This window comes from Lynx canadensis, chromosome X (genome assembly GCF_007474595.2).
Source record: "Lynx canadensis isolate LIC74 chromosome X, mLynCan4.pri.v2, whole genome shotgun sequence".
NCBI lineage: Eukaryota > Metazoa > Chordata > Mammalia > Carnivora > Felidae > Lynx > Lynx canadensis.
In genome coordinates this window covers 2214603-2232172 of record NC_044321.2, presented here as the reverse complement: position 1 = coordinate 2232172, position 17570 = coordinate 2214603, and positions in this window count along the sequence as shown.

Genomic DNA, 17570 nt, shown 5'->3' with positions numbered 1-17570 from the left:
TGCTCTCAAAAATAAACATTAAAAAATTTAATTAATTAGTTAATTAATGAGTTAAAACAAAACAAAATAAAGTAGGTTATAGTACGTGACCAGGGGCCTCATTTGTATAACAAAACAAAAATGGTCGAAAGAGATTAGGATAGCATAGAATCTAATACAGAAAATGAGAGTAGGAAGAAAACAAGAAACGTTGAATGCTCAACATTTCATCTGAGAAAGCAACACAGAGACTTTCAGAGGAAATGAAGGGAGAAAAGAGCTTGCACGTCTTGTTCATGATGCACGGATGTGGGATGTGAGATAATCCTCCCCATCTTCCAGAGGAGGGAGCATGATGCCAGGCCTGGTGGTGATGGGGTCTCTCTCCTCACGGCCCTGGGGACTCAGCCTCATCGCTGCACCTGTTAGGGTGTTTCTGGCCCATGCAGGGGCACGCAGAGTTCAGGCAGATTGCACACGGTGCACGCGGTGTGGACGACAGCTTCCACCCCACAACGTCACCCCTTCTGTGGCCACCGATTTTCAGAGAAAGAATCGCTCCTGAGGGGACATCGTAGGAGAACAGCACACGGAAAGACTGAGAGTGGTGGCACCTTATTTGATCACAAGGACAGCCCCATGGCCGCGTCCTGCAACTTGTGTATTTAGCCATCTCGTGATGAGATTTTCTAGACAGGCAGTAAGAGTCCCCAGGACATAGCACTGTGCTACAAATCATGACCTTGCTGCCTGTTGCCTACTCTCCAGACCAACAACGACCTGGGACCATCATTGCGGTCACTCTTGCTGCACAGTGTCTCAATTTCTTGTTCTGAATGAATTGGGGGGGGGGGTGGTAAAAATTACAAATGTATTCTTGTTTTAATTTTTCTAAGTTTATTTATTTATTTTGAGAGAGACGGAAAGAGCTGGAGCAGGGGAGGGGCAGAGATAGGGAGAGAGAGAGAATCCCAAGCAGGCTCTGCACCGTCAGCACAGAGCCCGACACGGGGCTCCCCCTCACCGACTGTGAGATCACGACCTGAACTGAAACTAGGAGTCGGACGCTTAACCAACTGAGCCACCCGGGCGCCCCAGATACAAATGTCTTCTTAAGAAAGCCATCATAAAGCTCTCAGTAAAAGAAACACTTGTTGGCGTGAACACACCGTGCTGTATTTTAAGAAAATATGATGATTCCAAATAGGAACCGTTTGTCTTAGGTCGCCCAGAGGTTGCTGGGCACTGAAAACCGATCTGCGGTCTGTAATCCACCTGCTTGCGTGTTTACCCCTACCGTGTATTTCGTAGACTAATGGGCTGGGGCCACATCGTTCAGCTGACGGTAACCTCTCAAAGGATTTGTACACCTTCTTCTTACTGGTCGTCTGCCATGGCCTCAGCTCCTCACTGCTCATTTTCCCTCAAGTCTGTCTTACTCCAGGAATAAGTGCCATCGATCTCTGTTTAACATAAAGCACCAGGGAAATCCCCACTAATTCTATTCAGAGCTGTCGTCCCAGGAGAATTCACATTGAAATGTCCAAATGCCATTTTGCCGAAATTGTAATATGTGTGTGCATACACATACATATATCATGGCGGTACATGGTGCGCTATTTTTTGTTGATTGTCTTTATTATTTTAGAGAGAGAGTGTGAGCAAACGGGAGGAGCAGGAGCTCAGAGAGTTTCAATCAGGCCCCACGCTCAGTGTGGAGCCCAAGGTATGCTTCGATCCCACAAGCCTGGGATCATGACCGGAGCTGAAATCAAGAGTCGGACACTCAACAGACCGACCACCCATGCACCCTTGTTATTCAAGCTTTTAAAATCCTCAAAACTTTTTTCCAGCTGAGGCTAATATGTATGGTGACTCTCGTACATGCTTCAAACCTGTGTCCTTCCCAGCTCAACTGTCTCCATAAGAGTGTGTGTGCGTGAGTGTGCACGTAAGCCCAGGCATGAGTGTATCAATGCCTACGTACAGCATACATACTTATATTTCCTGTGCTGTCCAGTGAAATATCCAAGAAACAGGCACCCAGTGGCAGTGAGCAGTGAGCACATCTTACACCCGGATACTAGTGTCTAATATCGGTGGCCAGTAAAGGAACTAAGTTTTTTTTCTTGTTTTTGTTTTTTTTTTTTTTAAAGATTTTTTTTTTTAATTTTTTTACATTGATTTATTTTTGAGAAACAGAGTGAGACAAAGCGTGAGCAGGGGAGGGGCAGAGAGAGAAGGAGACACAGAATCTGAAGCAGGCTCCAGGCTCTAAGCAAGCAGTTAGCACAGAGCCTGATGGCGAGGCTCAAACTCACAAACTGTGAGGTCATGACCTGAGCCAAAGTCGGACGCTCAACCGACTGAGCCACCCAGGCGCCCCAGGAACTAAGTTTTATAGATAAGGCTGATTTCAGTGTTGGGCTGTGTAGATATAAGCCTGCAGTGTCTTCCAGTGCCAAAAAGTGCTCAAAACTATTAGAACAATTTTTCAAAAGGGCAAAGGGGCTCCCATTCTGGGAAAATTTGAACACCGAATATATTCAGTATAGTAATAGATATTAAACATTTGAAAAACAGCCACGTATGTGTCCATAACGAGTATACATATATCTATGTATTTGTATATATCTACACATAACGCATGCACATATCTATATCAATAGCTATATATCTATCTATATGGAAAAAAGGACTATTATTTACAATAAATGCCCAATCCTGGTTGGCTCCATCGGTACGAGTAGAGTATATGACTCTTGATCTCGGGGTTGTGAGCTCAAACCCCACCTTGGGTGTGGAGTTTACTTTAAAAAAATAAAATAAAAGTACCTCCCTTCCAACAGCTTGGCTGAGTGAGCAAAATTCACATTGGCGATGGATGGCTGATGTTCTTTGAGACGTGATGCACTGAGGAGGCCATGTCACCTAGCTGGCATCCCACATTACGAGACACAGCCTGAATCTACTCAAGGGGACACCAGAAGACCAAAAAAAACAAGCAACAAGCAAACAAGGGAATAAAAAGCACAGTATCGTTTCCATTTGTGGCCAAAGTTAGGAACTATTTGGAGATGCGTTTACATGGAACCCATGAAAGATCTATGTTTAAAAAAAAACAACAACACAAAACATTGATGAGAGAAGTTAGCATCTATATAAACACTGATCTGTGGTGTGGCTATGACCAGCAGAAGGAAGCAATCAGAGATGATTTTTTTTTTTCGAAACAGGCTTCATGCCCAGCGCAGAGCCCAAGGCAGATCTTGAACTCATGGCCCTGAGATCAGGACTTGATCTGAGATTAAGAGTCAGGTGCCTACACTACTGAGTCACCCAGGCCCCCCTCACAGCCAGTTTTCACCAAGAACAAAGTCAGATAGTTGGGGTCCTTGTTATTCTTAATCCTTCTTTCGACTGGAGTTATTTCCATCTCCTGTCATTTCACGACATGTCTAACATCTTGGAATCGCAAACCTCTTTCAGGCTGCAGTGGCCCCGTTGCTAACCTCTTCACATCCCCCCAGTTCAGCTGGCATTTAATTCCCAGGCAGGCATTGTACACCCAACATTCACCCCCTGTTCTCGGGGCTGCCTTGGGAACAGGGGTCTCGTGCCCTCATTACTTGCGTTCTTGCAGGCGTTCAGTGCAAAACGGGCTAGACAAATGAAGAAATGCGTAAGTGAGTAATTTCAGGAGGTGATGAATGTCACCCCCAAGCACATACGGGACAGGAGTGTTAGAGAGATTGGGTGAGGATCTGGGCTGCTTCCAGAAAGAGAAATACAGTGAGCGTGGCCATTGCCGTGAGATACAGAGAGCATGGAAGGAGGTGAGCTACGGCGGGAAAGGAGAACCAGGATCATGTAGAGCCAAAGGGCCATGGCTCAGTGTTTGCACTGCATCAGCAAAGAAAGGAAAAGACATTGCTATATCGCCTGCACCGGCCAATAGTCTGATTCACATTCTTACGACCTCTTCCAAATTTGAGGGGCACCATTTATTTTTTCACTTAAAGACAGCAGTATTGGTTACGGTAACACGCTATTGTTCCTTCATTATCATTACCCCCCTGCTACGTAGACTCCTCACGTGGCTTTGAATGTGCTCCCTGGGACCCGTAGTTGCTCATTTAAAACATATTACGACAACTACTCAAAACTATACAGTTCCTGGGGCGCCTGGATGGCTCAGTCCATTAAGCATCCGACTCTTGACTTTGACTCAGGTCATGATCTCATGGTTCATGAGTTCGAGCCCCACGTCAGGCTCTGTGCTAATAGTGGGGAGTCTGCTTGGGATTCTCTGTCTCCTGTTTCTCCGTCCCTCCGCCCCCCCTGAAAAATAAACTTTTTTTTTTAAAAGAAAAGAAACATATACAGTTACTTAATAAAGTATAAGTATGCAGGGCAGTTGTACTAAAGGCATAACTCATGACTGATTTCGTTAGCAAACGATCCATATTTGCAACATGTTGTGCAGAATTTAGCTGTAGAAAACCATAGTAATGATCTCTACCACAGGTGGGACCTCTTGAAAAGCGTATTTGTTTCTTGGTATTTTTTTTCCCCAGATGTTTGGATGATCCAACTACTTATCTATCGTTTCTAAGTTAAAAACAAATGCACTGAGGGGCAGGCTTTCTCACCTAAACAAATGTATCCCTAAAGACAACTAAAAAAAACAAATGCCATGTCTCATCCTAACTTGGGAAACTGAGACGGTGCATATATGCTTCTCAGCCACTCTCCTTGTGTGTTCTCCCAGGGAACCCACATTTACAATATGTTCACGCACAAGGAAGTCTCCATACATCAAGCAGTTATTGTTTTTCCCATAGACAAACCACAAGATTTGTCAGGGGGAGAAGAAAAGGTGTGGTAATTAAAACAACTCTGGAAGGTTTACGGAGAAATATTTCAGAGTAAACGTCACTTGGTGCAGCTTGCTGGGTGTTTACACACGTTTCGTTTAAAAAAACCAAACTGACATCAACTCCAGTTTCGAGAGCCCAGTGAGGACAATTTCGAAAAAAAAAAAAAAAAAAAAAAAAAAAAAAAACCAGCATGGAAAGTAAATCTGACGAGACGCTGGGAAGCTTGTCCCCTTATCCAGAAAGAGGACACGTGGTTTGACGCTCTCCTTTGCCACGTTCTCAGTCACGGGCATAACCACAAGTATTTGTAGAACCTCCACACCATGTAGAAGAGTCAGGTCCTCCCCAGGCAAACAGAAAAGTAGCCCCACCGAATCCCATCAACTCTGATCTGTTCACGTCCGTCACGAAGCTTGCAAATCTGGAGCCCGAGATATTTTCCCTGTGCACGAGAAGTTCAGGGAATGAAGGTGCCGTTTGTGAACGTTCATTTGAAGGTTTGCACCTGGTAACGGAATAAAACGTGCTGTGTCCGCGTAGATACCTTCACCCGTCTATGAATTGTGCAGCGTGTCTCCCGGCATTTCTAGCTCTGTTCCTCGGCTCCTTGGTGGGTGAGGTGCTCATCGTCTCCAGTGACAATGGACGGATGTTGGAACATCAGCATTCCTTCCTGGGAAGGTGGGCATCTTGGAAAACTGGATATCCAACAAAGACGCACAGAACTATTCATTCCCTCTGTAAGTGTTAATTGTGGACATACGGTTGGCCAGAGTCTGTAGCAGTTGGTGACGTCACCTAGTTTAATTAAACCTAAATAACTTTGGGGAGGGGGCGGTGTTTGTCTTTCCCGTGAAGACCCACATGCCAGCCCTTGGTGGAAGCCTGAAGTGAACATCTTCTCCTTCCCAACTTGCGCACGCAGATGCTAATTTTAAATTGTTCCGCTGTCTGAGAATGGCACGCAGTCAGAGAGCCTGATGCCTCGGGGAATACCAAGTGATGTGTGATTTTTCCGGAACGCGGGACTGAAACGCGGGATCCACCTCGTGTGGATCAGTGCCTTCCATGTTAACACTGGCTCCACAGACAGCCGCCTGTCCCACTGCCTCTGTCTGGAAATCGTGATGACGTTGCCTCCCAATCCCATTAGAGACTTCTTTGCCGATTTTCAGTGTCTAGTCTTTATTCGCCTAGAAATGCCTCTCAATCAGTTGTTTGTAGAATTCTCTGAGAGGCTCCAGGAGAGCCCAGCCCCCCAGGCGTGTTGGCCTGTCCCTGCAGCGTGCCCCAGACACAGTCCCGTCCGCACTTGTGCTGCAGACGCTTTCATAATTCCCTTCACCCTTGCCTGTCACTTCCGATTATTCTCAGGGTTCACAGTCTGATGTATTATTAAGTAGACCCAGTATGACTCTGCAAATGGAAATATATTCAGAAGCCTGGATGTGGCACTCACTCCAGGGCTTACCAAGTGCACATTTAGGTGGAATCATGCTAAAAAGACTCTGTTTACATGAATTTTAAAAACAATTAATGTGTGTAATCCAAGAGATTTTGAAATATCCAAAGTGTCTGTTGAATCACATGTAATTTAAAATTTTAAGTCTATAACAAAATCAATGTTGTAGGATCAAAACACTCATTCAGTTTGCACATTAAAACCTCACTCTTTTTACACATTAAAATGTAACCCTACTTTAAAGAGAAACACAAATGCCTATTAGAGATTCGAATTTATTAACATTTTGGTAGTAATAATAGTAAATTACATCAGAACACTAAAAGCTGTACAAAAAAATAAAACATTTGTTGTAGTTTTGTTTCTATAAAATGAACACAATCTATTTAAATTAAAACCTTATGTATGTTGAATTTAGTGTTTTGTTCTACAAGAGGATGTTATGTTTTGGGAGAAGTGTGAGTTTACAAGATAGATGATGGATAAATAGATGGTACGTAGATAAATACATTGATTAATAGATGCGTAGATGATAATACATAGATACATAGATGACAGGTAGGTAGGTAGGTAGATAGATATAGGAATGGATGGATAGTTAGACGAGAGATCATAGATAGATAGATAAACTGACACATACATAGATGATAAGTACGTAGGTAAGTAGGTAGATACGTAGATACATAAATGATAGGATAGATATAGTGATGGATGGGATGGATGGATACATAGAATAGACTAGATAGATAGATAGATAGATAGATGATAGATTGGATGGATGAATAGGAAGAAAGAAAGAAAAGAAAGAAAGAAAGAAAGAAAGAAAGAAAGAAAGAAAGAAAGAAAGAAAAGAAGAAAGAAAGAAAAGAAAATGAAAAGAAAAGAAAAGAAAAAAGAAAAGAAATGAAACCAGAAAGATAGAGGCAGGTACATGAATAGATATTTACTTCTGTGAAAAAATTCCAGGTCAGCTAAAGTAACATATTGACACAGATGTATAGAAAAGAGTTTGGTTTGAGTTTTTCTTCAGATTCCTGTGTTTCACACGATTGCAACAAAGCTAGGCGCAAACTTACCGTGGACGGTGTTCCTACCTTTTGCATCATCCATCAAAACGTACAGAGAGTACATATAAGCAAGTTAGGGAAACTCCCCAAAAGGCCAGCCCTTCGTGCAGTTTTGTTCTAATTCATGTTGTTCACCGTCCAGCTCCTGCACTGCCGTGCGTTCCGTTCTGTGTCTCGGGAACTGGTGTCATACCGCGGTAGGTCTTCCAAAATTTTGGTGACACACTGAAGCATCATATGCTGCTGCTGAGCTCCATCCTGCTTATTTCTGGCATCAGAGCCGCCCTAGTCCTTGAGCGTTTGATCTCCTTTGAGAAACTCCAATCGTAGTTGACGTCAGTGATGAGGCTCCTTGCTGCACCTGAATGAGAGCCTCGGCAGACCACGGGAGGCCGAGGGGAGCCCTGCCGCCTCCCACTCCTGGATATCCGAAAGGAGAAACACGCTGTCACAGGTTCTCCCACCTGCAGCCTAGAACCCAACGCCCTCAGACCAAAAATGGACCCACTTGATAAGCAAATGACAGAGATATGGTGGACCATTTCTTACACGTATAACCCACTTTACTCACGCAAAGAGATAAAGGTTGGCACTCCATGTCCAGGTATGAGTAAAAGTTGTGAAACATGGGGCGCCTGGGTGGCTCAGTCACTTGGGCATCAGACTCTGGATTTGGGCTCATATCATGATCTCACGGGTTCCTGAGTTTGAGGCCAACGTCAGGTTCTGCACTGACAGGACAGACCCTGGTTGGGATCCTCTGTATCCCTCTCTCTCTGCCCCTCCCCTGCACTCTCTCTCTCTCTCTCTCTCAAAATAAATTAGTAAACATTAGAAAAAGGGTTGGGGTGCCGGTGTCTCAGTAGGTCTAGCATCCGAATCTTGATTTCAGCTCAGGTCATGATCCCAGGGACATGGGGTCGAGCCCCGCGTCGAGCTCGGTGCGGAGCCTGCTTAAGATTCTCTCTCTCTCTCCCTCTCTCTCTGCACCTCCCCTGTTCATGCTGTCTCTCAAAAGTAAATAAATAAGCTTTCTTTTAAAAGGACTCAAAAAATGTTTTGAAACTTAACTCAGAGTACTTACATTTCATTAGCTATCATCATAAATTTCTTCCCCTTCCTAGTGACATCTGAAGATGTCCAGTTTATTTAACATTCAGTTACTTTTAAAACCTCTACAGGACCACCTCACTTCTGCATCTGGTGGCTAGATTATGCAGATAAAAGTACATCACAGGCTGTTAGAGTTGAATTTCCAATAAATGCCAAATACATTTTCATATAAGTCTGTCTTGCACCACCGTTGGAATGCACTTTACCTAATAGTGAATTTGGAGTCCATCAGAAATTCAGATGTAACTGGGCATCCTGTACTTGGTGAAACAACACTAATTCGGAAAGAAAAGTAGACTGGAACCACCACATCCCACCCACACCACACACACACACACACACACACACACACACACACACACACACACACAAATTTCAGATGCTGAACTGGACACAGAGGATCCCCAGTTTGTGTGCATTGTGGTTCCAGTAACGGTCTTGTCATCCCCACGAAGCTCTTCCCCGGCATAGCTGAGAGGGGCGGGCTGGCTGCCTCCTGAAATTCACGGCTATTCATCCCCACGTCTCTGATGTTTGTTGGCTCCTGTCCTGGGACTCCTGCTCTCTTGGGAACCAGTGCGACTCCATAGGAGCAACAAGAGCCTTCTCTGGGGATAAATTACATGTTAGATTAGAAAAAAGTAACAATTTACTCTGATACATAAAATTAGGTTTATAGATAGCGCTGTAGATATTTAATATATGGTTTATATATTTAACTTTGGTGCTAAAATGTCTATCTTATGTGATTGAGTATTTCCCTTCATATGGACATAATTCTGCATCTCTCTTCATATAAATGAAAACATAGAAGTATTAATGAATATATATACACATATGTGTTATATTAGTATGATTATCTATACACGTATACATTGTTTACATGAAACTTCCATATTTTTAGTTAAACAATAGTTAGATATTGTCAATGCTAGCACATTTATATTTCATATGATACAAAATATTACATGTATGTATTTCTTTATACCCGTGTGTCTGTCCATCCATTCCCCTATCCATCTACCCATTCAACCATCCACCCATCCATCCATCCATGCAACCGCCCATTCAACCATCCACCCACCCATCCATCCATCCATCCATCCAACCGCCCATCCATCCACCTACTCATTTGTCATCCATCCGTCTACTATTATCATCCATCCATCCACCTATTAATCCATTCATCCATTTACTTACGATCCATCCATCTACCTACTCATTTATCATCCATCCATCCATCCATCCATCTATCTCATCTATGTGCTTCCCTATGCCCTTCCATTCCTCTCCACATGTGTTGACCCAAAGGCCATCCTTAATAAACAATAGCATGTTAAATCCCATCCCAGAATCTCTATCCTAGAGAAACTAACCTACATGCCATCCCAAAGGCAAGGGACACCCCATCTTCTTTACATTCTCTATGGCCACTGTCAGAGTGCTCTTTGAAAAAAAAATCATTCATTCATTGATTCTCTTATTCATTGTTTATTTATCAAGCATTGCTTAGCACCTAATGTTTTCCATAACATATAGCTGGTGTTGAGGATACAGAGCCCATCATTTGTACTCAGAGACCCCACAGGCTAGAAGATACTGAGGAAAAAGAGTCAAATCCTCTTACATGTGATTTAATAAAAGTTTGCAATTGGCATTTTAGAAGCAGCAGGAAGGTTGGGCTATACTGTTCTAGTTGGAATGGCACATGGATTCTTGACTCCTGAAATGTCCTGTTTGCACAGGAGACTTGAATGGACACATTTGATTAAGCAGACCTACTATAACTTTTAAAAATTTTTTTTTCAAAGATATTTTTTAACGTTTATTTATTTTGAAGAGAGAGACAGACAGAGTGCAAGTGGGGGAGGGACAGAGAGAGAGGGCGACACAGAATCCAAAGCAGGCTCCAGGCTCTGAGCTGTCAGCACAGAGCCGGACATGGGGCTCAAACTCACAAATTGCGAGAGCATGACCTGATCCAAAGTCAGATGCTTAACTGACTGAGCCACCCAGGTGCCCCAACCTATTATTCTTTTTAATGTTTATTTACTTATTTTGAAAGAGAACGAGAGAGAGAACAAGCAAGGAAGGAGCAGAGAGAGAAAGAGAGAGAGAGAGAGAGAGAGAGAGAGAGAGAGAAAGAAAGAATCCCAAGCAGGCTCTGTGCCCAGCACAGAGCCTGTTGTGAGGCTTGATCTCACCACCCCGGCATCATGACCTGAGCTGAAATCAAGAGTCAGGAGTTCAACAGACTTAGCCACGTAGGCACCCCTACTAATTTTATTTTAATGAAAGAAATGAGTTGGAAAAAGAGTAGGAAGACAAAGAGAAAAGGGAAGGGACAGCAGTATGAAGGGCAAACTGAGAGATTCAGACAAATATCCTATAAAATATTTAAACTTTTATGTTAACCAAATAACTAGTTTCTTTTTTTATTTTTTTAATTTTTTTTCATTTTTGAGAGACAGAGCATGAGCAGGGGAGGGGCAGAGAGAGAGGGAGACACAGAATCAGAAGCAGGCTCCAGGCTCCCAGCTGTCAGCACAGAGCCCAACGCGGGGCTTGAACTCACGGACCATGAGATCATGACCTGAGCCAAAGTCGGACGCTTAACCGACTGAGTCACCCAGACGCCCCATAACTAGCTTCTTAATCACTTTCTATCTCTGTTTATCCCTCTAACTCATAGGATGGAATGTCTTATTCATAACAAATCTTGAGTGGGTCATACACAAGACTTAAAGTAACTCAACCTTCTGAAATGGGAATTATCCTGTATGATTATGTAGCATTGTTTCATAATTTGCTATTTTCAAAATCAGGTCCTCTTTCCTGAAATCCATTTTGCATGTTCTTCCAAAATTGTTTTCATAAAATGTTATGTCTTAGTAACATAAATGAGTTGGTCTCAGACAAAAACATACATTTGGCACCAAAGAGTACTCTGCCCAAATTGGATCTACATGTTTCCATGCCCCTGCAGTGCACTGAGAAGAATGAGTACGGTGCCCCATGTGACCACATGTGTCTCTGCATGTGACATGGCAAAGGACCCAAGTAGTACGGGATCGTGGGATGCTCGAAACAACCCCCTTGGAGGAATATATGCACAGCGATAAAAGAAAAGTTTGCGTGCCAGTCTTCACACCGTTTTCTATTTTATATTCATGGAAGTGATGCTCTGAAATCCTAGTACTTAAAAGACCCAGGGGTTCTCTCTTGATCCTCAGGATAATTTTTTTTTCTCTTTCTTCCACTTTAAATTGCATGGAAGCTCATCGAACACTTGCATAACATCCACTCTGCTCTGAATTCCGTTCAGAAGGATAGTTCTGATATTCATGTTTTAGTTCATTTGCTTGAAATGTAGCTCATGTGAATGAAAGCGTTTCTGAAAGGCTCTCAGTACATCTCCCCTTGATGCCGAAAATTTTCAGAATTATAACATTTATTCCCTGAATATATTTTGGGGATGAATGGAGGGAAAAGAGATGTTTCTTTCAAGGGGAGGAAGAATGTCTGTGGAAAGAAAGGATTCCTTTGTAAACTCTTTTTTTTTTAAAGTGTTTTCTTTTTTTATTTTATTTTATTTTTTTATATATATATGAAATTTATTGACAAATTGGTTTCCATACAACACCCAGTGCTCATCCCAAAAGGTGCCCTCCTCAATACCCATCACCCACCCTCCCCTCCCTCCCACCCCCCATCAACCCTCAGTTTGTTCTCAGTTTTTAACAGTCTCTTATGCTTTGGCTCTCTCCCACTCTAACCTCTTTTTTTTTTTTTCTTCCCCTCCCCCATGGGTTCCTGTTAAGTTTCTCAGGATCCACATAAGAGTGAAACCATATGGTATCTGTCTTTCTCTGTATGGCTTATTTCACTTAGCATCACACTCTCCAGTTCCATCCATGTTGCTACAAAAGGCCATATTTCATTTTTTCTCATTGCCACGTAGTATTCCATTGTGTATATAAACCACAATTTCTTTATCCATTCATCAGTTGATGGACATTTAGGCTCTTTCCATAATTTGGCTATTGTTGAGAGTGCTGCTATGAACATTGGGGTACAAGTGCCCCTATGCATCAGTACTCCTGTATCCCTTGGGTAAATTCCTAGCAGTGCTATTGCTGGGTCATAGGGTAGGTCTATTTTTAATTTTCTGAGGAACCTCCACACTGCTTTCCAGAGCGGCTGCACCAATTTGCATTCCCACCAACAGTGCAAGAGGGTTCCCGTTTCTCCACATCCTCTCCAGCATCTATAGTCTCCTGATTTGTTCATTTTGGCCACTCTGACTGGCGTGAGGTGATACCTGAGTGTGGTTTTGATTTGTATTTCCTCCTTTGTAAACTCTTAGAACAACTAACCATCTAACTTATCTGAATCCATATAGTTGACTATATACAGTAAAACCTTGGATTGCGAGTAAGTTGTTCTGTGAGTGTTCCACAAGACAAGCAAACATTTCTAATAAATTATAACTTGATAAATGAGCGATGTCTTGCATTATGAGTAGTATGTGACGCCACATGTCACATGATCACAGCTCAGCCAATGGTTCTTGAAATTTGCTTTGATATACAAGTGCTTTGGATTACAAGCATGTTTCCAGAATGAATTATCTTCACAAACCAAGGTTTTACTGTACTATAAATACACATATGTTTAAAGGAAAATTTAAGATCATAAGTATATATGCACATGCAAGTTATTATGATTCTTTGTTTATTTAAAATAAATCTCAATCTTGGCATTTCTTATTATATGTAATGTTCCAATTTTGAATGATAGTCCCTTCTGTGGAGAGACAGGAAGCAGCATGAATCATGTGTAACTATAAAGAAATAGTGTTCTTTCACTGAAAGTGGACATAGTTCATTTTCCAGATGGCTTTTGGAAGAAGGAGAACTTATTTGCTGTCTGTAGAATGTGGCAGTAGTAGAAACCACTCAGAGCCAGAACAAACAATCCTAAAATTTGTATGGAACCAGAAAAGACCCCAAATAGCCGAAGCGATTCTGAAAAAGAAAACCAGGGCTGGAGATGTCACAGTGCTGGACTTCAAGGTGTATTACAAAACTGTAATCATCAAGACAGTATGGTACTGGCATAAGAACAGACACTCAGATCAATGGAACAGAATAGAGAACCCAGAAATGGACCCACAAACGTATGGCCACCTAATCTTTGACAAAGCAGGAAAGAATGTCCAATGGAATAAAGATAGTCTCTTCAGCAAAGTGGTGCTGGGAACACTGGACAGCGACATGCAGAAGAATGAACCTGGACCACTTTCTTACCCCATACACAAAAATAAACTCAAAATGGATGAAAGACCTAAAAGTAAGACAGGAAGCCATCAAAATCCTCGAGGAGAAAGCAGGCAAAAACCTCTTTGATCTTGCCCGCAGCAACTTTTTACTCAAGACGTCTCCAGAGGCAAGGGAAACAAAAGCAAAAATGAACTACTGGGACCTCATCTTCTGCACAGCGAAGGAAACAATCAGCAAAACTAAAAGTCAACCAACAGAATGGGAGAAGATATCTGCAAACGACATATCAGACAGATAAAGGGTTAGTATCCAAAATCTATAAAGAACTTATCAAACTCAACACCTAAAAAACAAGTAATCCAGTGAAGAAATGGGTGAAAGACATGAATAGACACTTCTCCAAGGAAGACATCCAGATGGCCAACTGACACATGAAAAAATGCTCCACATCACTCATCGTCAGGGAAATACAAATCAAAACCACAATGAGATACCATCTCACACCTGTCAGAATGGCTCACGTTAACAACTCAGGCAACAACAGGTGTTGGCGAGGATGCAGAGAGAAAGGATCTCTTGCATTGTTGGTTGCAATGCAAGCTGGTGCAGCCACTCTGGAAAACAGTATGGAGGTTCCTCAAAAAACTAAAAATAGAACTACCCTACGACCCAGCAACTGCACTACTAGGCACTTATCCACAGGATACAGGTGTGCTGTTTTGAAGGGACACATGCACCCCCATGTTAATAGCAGCACTATCAACAACAGCCAAAGTATGGAAAGAGCCCAAATGTGCACTGGTGGATGAATGGACAAAGAAAATGTGGTATACACTTGCACACACATGCACGCGCGTGCGCACACACACACACACACACACACACACACACGATGGAATATCACAGTGATCAAAAAAGAATGAAATCTTTAGTTGCCATTTGCAACAGCGTGGATGGAACTAGAGGGTGTCATGCTAAGCAAAATTAGTCAGAGAAAGACAAATATCATATGACTTGACTCATGTGGAATTTACGATACAAAACAGATGAACGTAAGGGAAGAGAAGCAAAAATAATATGAAAACAGGAGGGAGACAAGACATAAGACACTTTTTAGTACAAAGAACAAACCGAGGGTTCCTGAGGGTTGCTGGGCTAACTGAGCAAGGGGCATTAAGGAGGGCACTTGTTATGATGAGCACTGGGTGTTATATGCAGGGGATGAATCACTGGATCCTACTCCTGATATCATTATCACACTATATGCCAACTTGGATGTAATTTTTTAAAAAGAATAATTAATAAAAAAAAAGAATCCACAGTACCAGGTTTATAGAAACAGGTTAAGTAACAATGTAAGTTCACACATAGGATGACAGCTAAATAAGGAAAATTGTGGAAAGTGTTGCAGTTGGTCTGTGGAAAATACTTGCTTAGTTTAGGATTTCCAAACTTTTTCTGTAATGCAGTAGACAATACATATTATCTGCTTTGTGAACCACATGGTCTGTGTCTCAACTACTTAACTCTGCTTTTTTACCGCGACATCAGCCACAGAAAATACATGCATTGAATGGGCAATTCTGTGTCTCAATAAAACTTTATTTACAAAAACGGTTGGTCAACACGCAGGCCATAGTTTTTCAGTCCCCGTTCCAGATTGAGACAGCCATCATTAAAGCATGGGATAAACACCGAGGTGCCATATCCCACAGAGTTACTTTTGAGACTGTATCAACCCAACTACTCTTTCTTCCAGGCACTGATGACGGAGAAATGGAAGGATTCAACCAGCGAATAATTTCATGGTCAGCTTCAGGACCCTCTGGAATAATCTACTTATTCTAAGATGAGATGACTCTTCTGGGTAAACAGCCTCCTTCTCAGAATAATTTCTGTCTTGTAAAGGTGAACCCTCTTATCACATCAACTCTACTCAGCACTGTTACACACAGTTTGCCCCAATTCAATCCAACACGTACATGAAAAGGCCCGTCTTATAGCCCTTTGAGTGAGGCCTTCCAGTGCTGTCAGTACCTTCCCTTGATCTCCTCTTTTTAAAATATTCTTAAGACTCTCTAGTTGGTGGTCTGCCTTTGCTGTGCTTGATCAAGCCATTATCCTGAGCATCTTTTTTTTAAGATTTTATTTTTAAGTAATCTCTACACCCAACATGAGGCTAGAACTTACAACCCCAAAATCAAGACTCACATGCTTCACCGACTGACCCAGCCAGGTTTCCCCTGAGCATCCTTTTGAGGACTGGACGTCAACAGGGAGGAAACAAAAAAACAACGCTTGTTCCCAATAAGATGTCCTAGTTTTCGTCTTTTCCTATAGATTCAGGGAGATAGCCAGTCTTCCCCCTTTAGCAACAACAACAACAACAACAACAACAAATCAGAAAAGCTGTCATGTATTCAAATCCCTGTCTTCTGAACAAACGTTGAATGTACTGGTTGTTTCATATTAGAAGAACAGAAAGGGGGCACCTGGGTGGCTCAGTAGGTTAAGCGTCCGACTTCGGCTCAGGTTATCTCACGGTTTGTGAATTCAAGCCCCGTGTCGGGTTCTCTGCTGACAGCTCAGAGCCTGGAGCCTGTTTCGGATTCTGTGTCTCCCTGTCTCTCTACCCTTTCCCCCACTTGTGCACTCGCTCGCTCTCTCAAAAATAAATAATAAAAACATTTAAACAAAAAGAACTTGTAGTCTTCAGGATTGGATTTAGTATGAATAACCCTTGCTGAGTGCTTATTAAGTGAAAAATGAACCCAATGCCTTTAAGGAAACACTTACATGTTTAACACTGAGACCTAGAACAGCGGAAGTTGGTGCCCTAGGGGGTCATCCAGTCCACCATCAGCGTTTGTAAATAAAGTTTTATTGGAACACAGACTCACCAATTTATTTGCATTTTGTCGATTGCTGTTCCCATGCTTCAAGTGCAAAGCTGATCGTCGTGTCAGAGATGAGTGGCCTGAAAAGCTAAAAATATTTTGTCTGGCCCTTCACAGAATAAAGGCGGCTGACACCTGACCTACAGAAACCATCTTGCTTCCCCCAAACAGGAAGACACTGAAGAAGTTCCTAATCCCAGTGAGGTCCACTGATTGGCATGTTCTTTCCCACCCTCATGGTCCTAGTAATGTCAAGGGACAAGCTGTAGACTAGTAAATTTTTAGCACCCTATTAAGATAGCCCTACTTTACCACTTCCAATGTGGGGACACATCTTGGTATTAAAAGTTTTAAGAATTTGTTTCTAAATTGTTAACTTCTGATATAAAAAGAGCTGTATCCGCTGCCAGAAATCATAGTCACTCTTGTTTGAAGAGCTTATTTTTGGTGCACCTGGGTGGCTCAGTCAGTTAAGCGTCCGACTTCGGCTCAGGTCATGATCTAGTGGTTCGTGTGTTCAAGCCCCACGTTGGGCTCTGTGCTGACAGCTCAGAGCCTGAAACCTGCTTAGGATTCTGTGTCTCCCTCTCTCTCCGACCCTCTCCTACTCACACTCTGTCTCTATTTGTCTCTCAAAAATAAATAAACATTAAAAAATAAATCATTTTCTTAAATTTTAAATTAAACTCTAAGCCCAATATGAGGCTTGAACTCACGACCTCAGGATCAAGACTCACATGCTCTACCAACTGAGCCAACCAGGCACCCTAAGCCTACATACCTTTAAATATAACTGGAAAGCTAATGCTTCTAAAGAACACATTAATTATCTCCATATGATAGGTATATTTTTCAGAAAAATCCCTAATTTTTAAAGATGCTTCTTGCAC